Source organism: Cupressus sempervirens, chromosome 3 (genome assembly GCF_028749045.1).
Source record: "Cupressus sempervirens isolate cs-2001-9-10 chromosome 3, ASM2874904v1, whole genome shotgun sequence".
NCBI lineage: Eukaryota > Viridiplantae > Streptophyta > Pinopsida > Cupressales > Cupressaceae > Cupressus > Cupressus sempervirens.
This window is the reverse complement of record NC_143120.1, coordinates 479,427,685-479,440,818: the sequence shown is the minus strand read 5'-3', so window position 1 is coordinate 479,440,818 and position 13,134 is coordinate 479,427,685. Positions and strand designations below refer to the sequence as shown.

General features: G+C 34.2%; 1 long non-coding RNA gene across 1 annotated transcript; it reads left to right on the top strand.

Moving 5' to 3' along the window:
* The first annotated feature begins 7,611 nt into the window (after positions 1 to 7,611).
* On the top strand, positions 7,612 to 8,829 carry LOC149567247 (uncharacterized). Its single transcript, XR_016361624.1, has 2 exons — positions 7,612 to 7,833; positions 8,240 to 8,829. It is a non-coding gene; the product is annotated as an uncharacterized LOC149567247 (long non-coding RNA).
* Positions 8,830 to 13,134: the final 4,305 nt, after the last annotated feature.

Genomic DNA, 13,134 nt, shown 5'->3' with positions numbered 1-13,134 from the left:
CGTAGTTTATGGGGCATCTGAAAAGAAAATGAGTCTCAGACTTTGCCTCAGCTAAGGTACAAATTGTGCACACCCGATCCTCTCTAGCAATATGGTGATCGACCTGGATTCAAAGTCTATGCGAGCCCACCCTGAAGGAGCCAAGGGAGATATGCAGGGTGTGTGTCCAATATCTGTGTAAGTACTCAAGGTGAACAATAATCTCATCCCAAATATCTAAGAAGTGCTCAGTGTAGAAATCCATCCTCAGACATAGTCCCCCTAGAGGATCCACCCAGGGTTGTATAATATATTGCTTGTAAATGTCAAGTCTGACATGCTTGTTCAACTCCTGCTAAGAGGGAAGTAGATGAGCAGGAGCATCTAATAAGAACTAGTAAGGAGGGAGACGGTCGATGTCAATCCCAACTGAACTCGGCAGGATAGTAGCCTAAGCATACCAACAGCAAGCTCTAATGGCTGGATCAAAGTCTATTATAGTAACTGAGGAGCAGTAGGCTAAGTAATAATATTTGTGAAAATGGTGGAGAAACTAGATCATGTCAAAAATGGCTACAAGCCTGAATGGGTGAGCTCAAAACTCAACCAAAATAATACTATGGGGGTAGATCTATGACATTTGATAATCTAACAGAGGAGCAAAGTCTAGGTATGCTCAATCATGGCCCAATCTGAGTCTAAAAGGGAAGGACCCCAAACCACTACACCATAAAGCACTATGGGTCTTACTAAGGAATCTAGGAGGGATAGCTTAGATGATGTGTCCTGAAAGTGGTGTCTGAAACACTGTCTCTCGAGCATGGCAAGGGAACCCAACCCTTTACTAATCTGAGGTTGAATGGCTAATCTCAAGCTGAAATGAGATCTAAAAAACTTAACACCAAGGCATGTGTAAGATGATGTAATCTCAACTTCTTGACCCTGGAAGTGAAAATGGAGATGTGAGGTCTTCAAAACATTGAAGGCCATAACATGAGTCTTCTCCAGGTTTATGAATAGCTATCTCATGTCACAAAAAGATGCAAGTCTATCCAAAATCCTCTAAAGACCCTCAAGAGAAGAAGCAAGAAGAACCACATCATCAGCAAAGAGAAGGATGGAGATCAATACCTGGTGTAGATGAAAACCATCACCTGGAAGCGAGGAGTCGCTGAGAAAAACCTTGGGCTCATCAATATAGATCCCGAATAAGGTGGGCGATAGAGGGCAGCCCTACTTCACCCCAATGGTGCTCTAGATAGGATCAGAGAGGCCCTCTATGGTCCTGAGTCTACCAATCACTATCTCATATAACCTCATGATAGTCGTCAATAAGATCTTAAAAATACCAATATCTCTCAGTCTCTGAAAAGGGCCGCTCTGGGGATGGAATCAAAAGCCTTGTGAAAATCCACAAAATAGTAGTAAACTTTCTTCAAGTGATGCCAAGACTCCTCAGTAATAGCCCATAATGTAAATATATGATCCATAGTCTAGTAGTCTTCCCTGAACCTAGCTTGACCCTTAGCCTTGCAATTCCTCTTGTCGAGCTCACTGGATAAAATAGTATTCAATGTTGTAGCATAAAGTTTGGAATGTATGCCCAATCATGATGGTCCTATAATTTTTGGGATCGGACGTTAGCCCAGACTTATGGATCGCAACCAAAAGTCTGAAAAACCAAAACAAACCACTTTATTAAAGAGTGTAGAGATATAAGGGCCCAGGATTGTGGTGCCAAGCTTGAAGAGCTCAGCCTGAAAACCCTCCTCATCAGTCACCTTGCTACATCTCATAAGTTTGATGGCCATGTAAATGTTGGAGGTGGAGAATAAGTGACAATGGGGGAGTGGGCTAGGAAGGGGAGCGAGCTAGCTCAAGATATCATACAACATGGAGACATGAGAGGCAAGGAGGCAAAGGTCAAGGGTGGACTGGGGTTGGCTACGTTGGGGGAATATGATGTGCCAAAACAACTTGGGATACTAAATAAGTGTGTCACAAAAGGATCTGTCAATCGAAGCAATAAATAATTGCTTCTTATGGTGAAGAAGGCATTTGCAGGAGAGTCGTAAAAAATTTGAATTGCATATTTAAGGCTCATAACTGGTACTTAGAAAGGACCACTGAACTTCCCAATTATTCTATCCCAAGGCTAACCTAAGTGAATAAAATTATAAAACCAATAGCTTATGAATATGCAATAACAAGAAAATAGAATTTTCCAATTTTTAATTTGTTATATTATTTTCCCTACAATAAGTGCATTTTTTATTTTTTGGAGTAAATGTATTTTACATTTTCTAAACACAATTGTTGAAAAAAATAGTGTGCAGCAAATATATGGAAGCATCAATAGTCAATTTTACTTCCTATTTATGCCTTCAGAATGCCCAAAAGCAATCAGAAAAAGGAGAAGCACATCCAGAAAATAAATTTGGTTAAAATTTTATAATTAAAAATCTAACTGTCTTCCCACACAAATGAAAAAGGAGAAAGGAGAGATGTGGAAAAAATATAGTGATCCTCGCAATTGCATAGATAAATTCTGCAAAGGTCATTGTTTGGATCATAAATCAACCCAAAAACAAACTGAGCATTAGATTAGGCATGCATAATAAAATATCACAAAAAATATGGTACATTCTAAAAGACAGAGACTAATGAACAAAAGAGATTTCAAAGCTCTCAATTTGAACAATAAAGTTATAACGTAATTCATAGCAGACCATATATCTAAAAATTTGGCATGAATAATTTTTGTGCAAGTTTGATTCAAATAGATAAATTTTCTCTAAACATCAATTATTACAAAGTTTGGTATAATTTAATGAACTACTCTCACAACCCAGTTCAACAAAATTATTTACTAAAATGAAATCACACAAAAAGAGGATAACAATGTATAAAAAATAGTTAATTAAAATCTTGCACCTCTTATTTAGTGGCACATTCACCAAATACATGTGAGAGATTTCACTATGTTGGTGTAAATAAGTATTTACTATTTACACTTTACTTAAGTTTACTTAGATTAATGCATTTTCATATTAGTTGTCCTGTAGCCACCTAGGAGTTTGCATATTCATATGAGCTGTCATGTAGACAACACAAAATTTTGCACTCCAATTGAGCACATGTTGTTTACTACATCTCTTTATGAGATATATCTTTGTATTCGTATCCTCTCATTGTTGCACATACATTCATGCTCAATAGAGGATAATCCACTCTTGGTGGACATGTGCTTAGTTGTTATGTTTATCACTTGTATGACTCTTAGACATATCAGTTGTCTTTATATATAGGCACCCTCTATGATGTATTCATCCAATTATCTGATTAATCCATTCTCATTTGATCATATCTTGTCTCTCTTGTGCTATTTGTTGAGCTTCTAGATCTTAGCATTTCATTCTTGCCTTAGTCAAATTCTTACATGGTACGAAAGCTTGAAGAAGATTCTTACATGGTATCAGACCTATACTAGATTCTTACATGGTATCAGAGCTATACCAAATTCTTGCATGGTATCAAAGCCAAAAGAGTGTTCATTACATAGCCATTGGAGAGACTAAAAAATTGCAAGTCAAGGTTTGAGCTTATTCGTGCAAATCAGATGTTGGCATCACATTCAGAAGATCCAAAAACCCCTAAATTGGCTCTTGTTTCATCCAAATTAGACATCTGAGACAAAATCTAGAGTCATTTGATTTTTGAAGGTGCGATGATGGTGATTCAGAAAAAATAATTACAAAGGCAATTTTCAAACAGCAATATCTCCCTCATACGAAATCCTTTTTTCAAGAAAAAAAAAATTGTTTTGGGGTAGAATTTTGTGATCTACACATTAGTGCAGGTTGTCTGTGATCTTTGTTTCTGAATTTTTCTAGAAATTGCAAATCCCTATTTTTACAACTTTTGAGGCTTCATTCGGGCTCATACAGACACATTTTTAGGTGCTATTTTTTTTAGTGCATGACTTATTGTCTAATTTCTAAATCTGGTATCAATTTGGAGTAATATGGAGTGGACATGGTACTTTTACCATTTGACCATATTTTGGCCTATTTTGACTCTTGTAATTGATTAGATCTTTTAGAGATATTGTGTCCTAATTGTGTTAAGTCTATTATTGATTCACATTGTTTGTTGTAATAATCATAGTCAAAATTCCACTTTGGCCAAATTGAGCAACTGGCAATTGTATTTGCACTTCATATAAAGTTTCAAAATCATCTATTTAGGGGGTTTCTTTGATTTATTGTATTTTGGAGGTAAATTATTGATGTAGTCATGGCAACATCACATCCTACTATCATACAATTCACTATGGATAGTTATGCATTATGGGTCAAATGCATATCACACATTGTAGGTGGCTTAATATCTTACCTCGTCTTTATGGTCTCATACCTAAGCCAGATACAGATTGTAAGAGAGAAGCATGGCCTTCTAAAAATCAACATATTAGTGGTAAAATTTGTAAGAGTCTTGCTTCTTGGAGATATCATATAGCTTACAATATAACCCTGAATAATGATTCCCCTCCTAGATTGGAATCTTATTTGGGGACATTTTGATTGGAATCTTATTTGGGGACATTTTGAAGATCCAGATATTCCTCCATTACTATTTGATCCTTATGCAGATTGTCTGATTCCACTTGCTGATGTAGATAATATTCCCTATGATGATGACACATTTGAGTTCATTATAGATCTTGCAAGAATGGGGTGTTTTGATGATCTAAAGCCTAAAGTTGCATCTTCCTCTCCAGTTGAGATCACTACATCTACTATTATTTTTTATGATGTTTGTATTCATGGATTCAAGTAATTCAGTGCAGCAGGACATTCTTTGTCTTCCAGTTGTAGCTTCTTGGGATGACTTCTTGACAGACATTGCAAGTTTGTTTGTGGAGTCCCACATTGAGGATTTGGGAGACAAGATTGATGATATTCATCTTCTCTTTGGTGAAGATGATCCTTCTTTAGTTGTTGTGAGGGAACATGCTGACCCTCATCTTCATTCTCTACTTGATCAATCTTTCAAGGTTGACATGATTTGGAGGAGGCACCTCTTTGTATTGACATGGGGGCACTTGAGAAGGTTTCAAAGATTCCATACATTTTGAGGTTTCTTCATATAAATGGGGGAGGCTTCATTTATGCATCTTTGAATTTGTTTCTTCATAAGGGGGGGAATGGCGGTCTACACTCATGGTGTAGTTTCTACGTCGAGTTGGGAGCATCTACCATAGGTGTACACTCTCTTCCACTTCTTCTCACTTATGGGAGGATATTTTCCTCACATGAGATCTTCTTCTCTCTCATTTTCTCTTATTGTACTCATCTATCTTTCTAGAGGGGGGTTTTTCCCATGTGGTTTTCTTTCTTTCTCCACTTTATGAGAGATTGCATTGCATATCTTTTGCACTTACAATTTGTACATGAGTACCTAACATGACCTAGTAGTCAGGACCCATCTTGCATTATTATCTAGCTTTTGTGAGCTTAAGTGCATTCCTCTAAGTTGCACTTAAGGGGGGGTGTTGGTGTAAATAAGTATTTACTATTTACACTTAAGTTTACTTAGATTAATGCATTTACATATTAGTTGTCTTGTAGACACCTAGGATTTTGCATATTCATATGAGTTGTCATGTAAACAATAGTTTGCACTCCAATTAAGCACATGTTGTCTACTACATCTCTTTATGAGATATATCTTTGTATTCTTATCCTCTCATTGTTGCACGTACATTCATGCACAACAGAGGATAATCCACTCTTGGTGGACATTTTCTTAGTTGTTATGATTATCCCTTGTATGATTCCTAGACATATCAGTTTCCTTTATATACATGCACCCTCTATGATGTATTCATCCAATTACCTAATTAATTGATTCTCATTTGATCATATCTTGTCTCTCTTGTGCTATCTCTTGAGCTTCTAGATCTTGGCATTTCATTCTTCCCTTAGTCAGATTCTTACATGGTACAAAGCTTGAGGTAGATTCTTACATGGTATCAGAGTTCTACCAAATTCTTACACACTCAATAAACTCCTTTTGTGCTTGGAGATAGCATTGTAAAGATTGGTTTCAAAAGAAATAACTTGTTAGATGACTAATTGTGAGGGGCACAATATGAATTGCAAATGTCATATATGAGCCCACCTGATACAGAAGTTATTTTTTATAAACAAATCCAACTCTACCTACTAAAGAAGTTGTTTATCTGCATGCAAAGTGGGATTGGTGAAATCCAGTCCTACTCCATTGCTAGTCTGAGCTCTTGTCCCATCGGAGTCCAAAACTGTTCTATATTAAATTGGGGTTTTCCCACCTATCATGCATGCATGTGAAATGTGGACACATTAACAAGGCACACATCACTTACTATTGCCAACAGTTGCCACAATTCTAGAAGCTCAATTTTTAGGAAAAATTTTTGAGTACGAAAAAGAAAAGATCTCCCAGAAAAAACTAAGCCAATCAAGAATTAAGAATTTTATAGGAGGAAATTCATTAGAATAGGAAGTAGTTATGACACTATAGGATACAGCAAATATTAGATGATTTTCACCATTCTTGAGACTTGAAATATTGTAAAATAGTTATCTGAAAACTTCTCCTACAACAAGGACTAATAAATACTTTACACAAATTGCAAAAGTTAAAATACAAAAAATAAAATTATTAATATAATTTAATTGGTTTACAAAAGTTCAATTTAATCACTAGTGTGTAGAAGAAAAATGATAGAATAATAATTGCTTAACATACCACTAAGTATTAATAATATATAATTATAATATTGTATTATTAATTTATTATAATCAACGAAAAATTGCTATTAAAAAAAATTAATTATTTTATTTTATTTTATTCTCAATTTGTATAAGTTTACTTTTTAACACTGATGTTTAATAAATTAATTTGTTATATTTTAAAATATGCAATTTAGATTTTAAACTACTTATATAAAAAAAAATAAACAAATACATACCAAACAATCATATTAAAAGTTAGCATGCTTAAATTAACATGCTCAAATTAACAACACAATATCTGATATTATAATATTATTATTTTATTTTAAATTTAACACATCTATATAAGGTAAATTAAATGTCCTATTTTCTTTTCTTTTTAACTTTTCCCCTACCTAAATCTCAAATTTTTTCCTTGTTGAACTGTGATTCAAATCTAAGGGCATGTCCCATGATTACATTGCATTGGATTATATTTTGGAATAAATTTAATAATAATTTTTTTACTAAAAAGTTGGAGGAAAACGAGGTGAAGAAAAAGAGGAGCTAAATAAATACGTGGAGCCACTTCACATCACTATTTTTAGTCCCGCCTATAGGCGGAGACTATAGCTTTCATGCCACCTTTCCCTATTAGTTCATTTCTTAAAAAAATGCATTCATCCTATGCTCTACAGAAAACATTTTATTAAAGGAAAATTTTATAATTTCATTTCTATTTTTTGATTGGCCACTGCTAATTTTTCTGGTGGTATTTTTTGTTTTCTGCTTAAAAAATATAGAGAAATTTATTTGAGAACATGTGGACATTTCTTAAACTTTACACGTACTTAAAATCATTTGGTAGGTGGTATTGTACTTCTACATTTGGTATACATACATAGACAGTTGGCTTAAATACACAAACAGGTGGAAAAAAGAGAGCACTGCTCTGAACTGGACAGTCGTACAGTCGTACATGGTTTGTAATTTAAGTTTTTTTGTCTGCACATTTAGAATTGCGAGTACCGTATTTCACATTTTCCACCAAAGGAGATTGAGGAGAAATGACCAGAGAAACTGTGGCAGCTGATGGGTACGTTGGGGTTTTCTACAGATCATATTGCTTTCACATGTATTTTTTTATTGTTACACAACCACCCCTTCTCTGTATTACATATTCATGACCCCCATCTATATCTGTGTCTTCATTTTTGAAGTTGTAGCTCCGCCATTTATATTCAATTGCTCCTATTATTTGAGAAGATTTGTCTCTCAATTACGTAGTCCTAAATAGGTCCTCCATATTCTACTGTGGAATGTGCTTCCTTTTTCAAAATGCTCATGACTTCTGTAGATCTGAGCGGATTTATTTCCTTTTGCAGATAATATGGCCCCTTGTACTTGAAAAGAGGGGTTCAAAATCTTTTGTCATATGTATCTAAATTTTGATTCTTTTTGGATTTGGATTGGAATATTATATTTATATTTAAATCTTGCAGGTGCAGATATCAAATTCTTCGTTCTTCATTTGGGGAGGTTGTTGTTAAATCAACTTTTTTGGGTTATGGCTATTGGTCTGATGTGTTTTTGGTCGTGAATCTTCGGTGTCAAGCAATATAATAGCGTGTAGTGATGGAGACGAGTTAGACGACCACTGAAGCATTCTTGGCCATTGGATTTATCTATCTTGTTTAGTAGCCTAGATCCTCAATTCTAATAGCTAGACTACCACCGCATTATGTAGTGTGGATAAGTATAGCTCTCCTCTTTTGTCAGCATAGCGCACAGGACCTCACCTTGAGTGCTTCCTAATTTTCAAATGGTGTCGATAGGTTGGGCAATTTAACACATTTGGCTTGTGCATTAATCACTATGCACTTAGAAAGTAATATTTTCTTTTCCATATGTGGGGCCTTCAATTCACCGCCAGTTTTTATTTTTATGCACATACTTCTATGGCATAATAGTTTGTAATCATCACTGATAATCTGATTCGTTCCGATCCTAGAGCTTCCAAGTTATTATCTGTCATGTCTAAATGTACACTCATATTGCTTACATGAATAATAGGAAGTACCTTCCAGTTGCAGCCATGGCTTAAATTCCAAATTTATTTTTTGTTACCAGCTAAGTTCTACTTTTGATTTTTGAATCTTGAATGTTAAAATTTTGATGTTTGTTGTAGGCAACTCTTGTTATTTGTTTCAAATTTTGTAATGAGTGTTTGTGCAAGGTTACAATTGTTTGAGTTTTATACATTTTCTTGGCTTGATGACTTTGATTTGATGAAGAAATCCTAATTGACAACATAAAATTTTTAAATTTTGTGTTGATGAAAACAACTATTCTCATGTAATGATTATTCTTAACACAGAATGATACACTTTTACTATGAAAATCTAAATTTATATCTATTATAGATTTAGATTTTGACAATCATATCATTTTGCATAAATCATAGTTACAATTTATGTTAAATTCTTCTTTAATGATTGCTAGTATGGATAACAATAGGGGGGGAATGGGTTTTGTTTGACTGTATTTCCGAGTTTCTAGTATTCCATTTTTGGGACCCTAAATTTTTTAGGTATTTTGAGTTGGCATTTTGCAAATAGTGGATGGTATGTGTGCATTTTCCATTTATGCATAATATATGCATAGTAAAGCACGAGCAATTTGCAAATGCTGGTAATGATTGTCTTTATGTTACCATGGAGTAGATACTCATGACTGATGATGGATAGTTCTTTTTGGAAGTGAAAGCGCTATTGTTTCTAATGTTTGTTCTTTTTGGAAGTGAAAGCGCTATTGTTTCTAATGTTTATTCTATGTAAATTTCATATGTTGCCTCAGGAAGTTTTCTTTAAATGCCAAATGGTTTGATAAGGTTGGAAATTCGACATTTTGATCAGTTTTAATATGTGCTACGATTGTTCATTTTCATCGAAATGTTTCTATGAAAAATTATTAAAAAAAACTAACTAAAATTGAAATAAAACCAAAAGAGAGCACTAGATCATTTTTTATACAAGGGGAAATGTATTTCATAGGTTTTAAAGCATCTATTTGTTCTTGTGAGTGCAGGTTGTTTGTGTTTTGTATCGATTTGTTCTTGTGAGTGCAGGTTGTTTGTGTTTTGTATTAATGTTACGAAAATGGTAATTTAGACTGTTAAAAATATATATAAATTAAGAATTTAATTTAAATATTAAATTATACATTTTATTTATTTTAAGAAAAATGGCAAATACATCTGAAATATCACTATTGGTAAGGGAGAAGGCACTGGGATCTGATACTTCCTCCAATGAAGCAAATCATTTGAGCAAAACAGTGAGATTTTTTAATCTTTATTAAATATCCCAAGATGAAAGGAGGTTCGGGCAATATATCTTACAAAGAAAAAGAGACATAAATTTTTGCCATCCCATAGTGGTTACCTGAAACAATAAATGATATTGAAATATATTTTGACAAAGTTTTCATCTTGATCAAATCTCTTGAGAATGAAAGAATTGTTTCCACAGTCAGCTGGATGAATAAATTTAATATAACCAGTCCAAAGAGAGGGCTAAGGCATTCACTTTCTACTCTATAAATTGGATTGGAAGTGAACACGAAAATTATGTTGACAACATGGCTAGAAGAAAGAAAAATGGAAAAGAAATCGATGTGGTGTTGATACTAGGATTTATGGGAATGGATTGCAAGTCATGAATATGAATTTTGATTGTCTTGTCCTAGCAAAGGAAAAAATCTGGAACTGTCTTACGCAGTCGGCTAAAACTCTGCTTTGCGGTCCCCGCCTCCCGGCCAAGGTTTGAGCGGCCTAGGATATGGACATCGAGATGTTTGCTCAGATCCAAGTGTATCAGTGCTCCATTTATTATGTACAAAACATCCACATATTTAAGGCAAAGTGCAAGCTAAAAGAGAGAGCAAGTTGAAAAAGAGAACAACAGCACCCTATCATTACTTGCTCCCAGAAAGATATAAACATACAGACAAAACATTAATAAATAGTTTCAGTGCTTTGGGTGGTGATTCTTATTATAGGGTTTATTCTAGCTTCCTGAACAACTTAAGAGAGAATGACACCACACACACATTCATTGTTTGGTCTTGAGCTTCTTGCTAGAATCACAACATCCGACTAAACTAGGGGTGGTTTGGTCTTATGTTGCTTGAGCACAGGATGCCACTGCTAAGGCTATTTTCTCCACATGGATATGTCTACATTCTCCATCTCTCGTACACAACCACTATCAGACCAAACAAAACCAAAAAGAACAGACTTTTGAAGGGCCATTACACGGGGAGCATAGATAATTGATGTATTATGTATGTAGAGCCCATTTTAAGGCATAAGCAGCAGTTGTAAATATATATTCTAAGGAATGTAATTCACTATAGATACTAGAAAAATATTTCTCTCCGTTAAGACAAATCAATAAGAATGCCACCGCTTGTAGTCACTATATATAAATTGAAAATTAGTCCAACATGTATTCAACCAATTATATCCCAACAGTTATATTGCCTAAAGTGCCCAATAAAGTTCTAAATTTTTTTATTTATCACGATGTCATTCACAAATTTAAAATTTCTAATGGTTTTAAATAGCATGTGTATTGATTTCAACATATGTAGAATTCACAATTTGTCACACATTAAACTTGAGCAATGTGTAAATTTATGTACTTAGACAGATGATTTATGCACTTCGATTATGTGCATAATGCTTTAGAGCTTGTCTTGGACTTGAGTACTTATAAAGGAAATGATCCAGACAAGGTGCTCATAACAGAAGTTTTGTTGTAGAAGTACTGCTATTGAGAGTACAAAGTAGCAATTGGAGAATCCAATTGATTTGTATTTTGTAGTGTCCGAATAATTTTTGACATCATTACCATCTTTTAGAGAGTGTAGAATAGTTTTTAAAAATAGCTTATTGAAAGAAGTGAATCTCTATGGATTATAAATAATGTTGGAGAAAGTTCGTTCAGTTGAAGAAGAAGCATTCAGACAAGGTTGTGCTCAACATTGTTCAGTGCTCTAGTCATTTGATAATTAAATCAATGTTTTGTCAAAGTTGGTGCAATTATGATTTCTAAATAATATTTTATATGTTTATATATAGCTTGACTCCAAGTAGTGGTTAATATAAAGTGTATCCTCTTACATGTGTGAGTGATATTTTTTGTATAATAGACATACCATGTATCTTTGACTTGGAGCATTTTACTAAGAATGAATATAATTGTTCAACCAACGCTAACCACAAAGCTAGACCCTCAACGTTGAATTATAATGAATCAAATTGCACATTCTAGCTTAGGTTCAATAATGCATCATTCTGAAATTAGATAATTTAAAAAGTGTATCCACGTTTCTAAATATGCACTACAAATAAAAATTAAGACATTCTTAGAATTGATTCAATTTCTTATCTTTATAAGCTTAGCCTAGGAGGATTTACATACCTAAATTTAATATCAGTCTAGCTTTGCTACAATTTGTTCTCTTCTCTTTTATTTACTTAAAGTATGCATTTTATTTTCTACAGAGCTCTTGTTTTAAATAAGTGTTTATCTTCAGCCCCACTTTTTCCAAAGCTGAAATTCATTTCCTATATTTTGGCTGCTCTCTCATAATAGGAAAGTATTCTAATTTATCATTTCCGTAGAACTGAAAATTAGCATGGAACATACAACTAGTTAACTGCTTAAATTTGATGGGGTGTAACTCCTGTGATTTAAGACCGCCCCAACCCTTACTAGCCAAAACTCTCACTGCTAGTGAGACGGCTACTACTGCAAGGTTTATTTGCGATAGACTAGCTGTTCTAATTTCGGTGAGGATTCAAAAGATTATGAAAGGCCGGCAGGTTGAATTCATTATTCCTGATTCTCTTTTGGCTGAATTGAATTCATTATTCCTGATTCTCTTTTGGCTGAATTGATAACTTCATTGAGGAGCTCCCTTGTTGATAGATTTTGTGGTAATTATGGCACGGACAAAGATCACCAAGTACATGAAGCATTTGTTGTAAGATTTTATGTTCGTATGGTGGATAAGTCAGGAACTCCTTAGTCAAGTTTCCATTGCCTTCAAATTGGGTATGTGGAATTAGCAGATTGAATACGAAGGCTCATATTTTGTCATTCTTGTGATAAAGTCAGTCATGCCTCCAATATTTGCTTGAAGAGTAAGAAACACTTTCTTTGGAAAAGATGGATCAAATGCCTATATCTAAAGAGGTCATCCTTTCTTGTTCAGGACAACCGGACAGAAAATTTTAAGAAGGAAATCCCCTATGGAAAATCTAAAAATGGAAATCACCTAAACATCAATCAAGCCACCAATCAATGATGTCTAATTAACTAGTCATTGA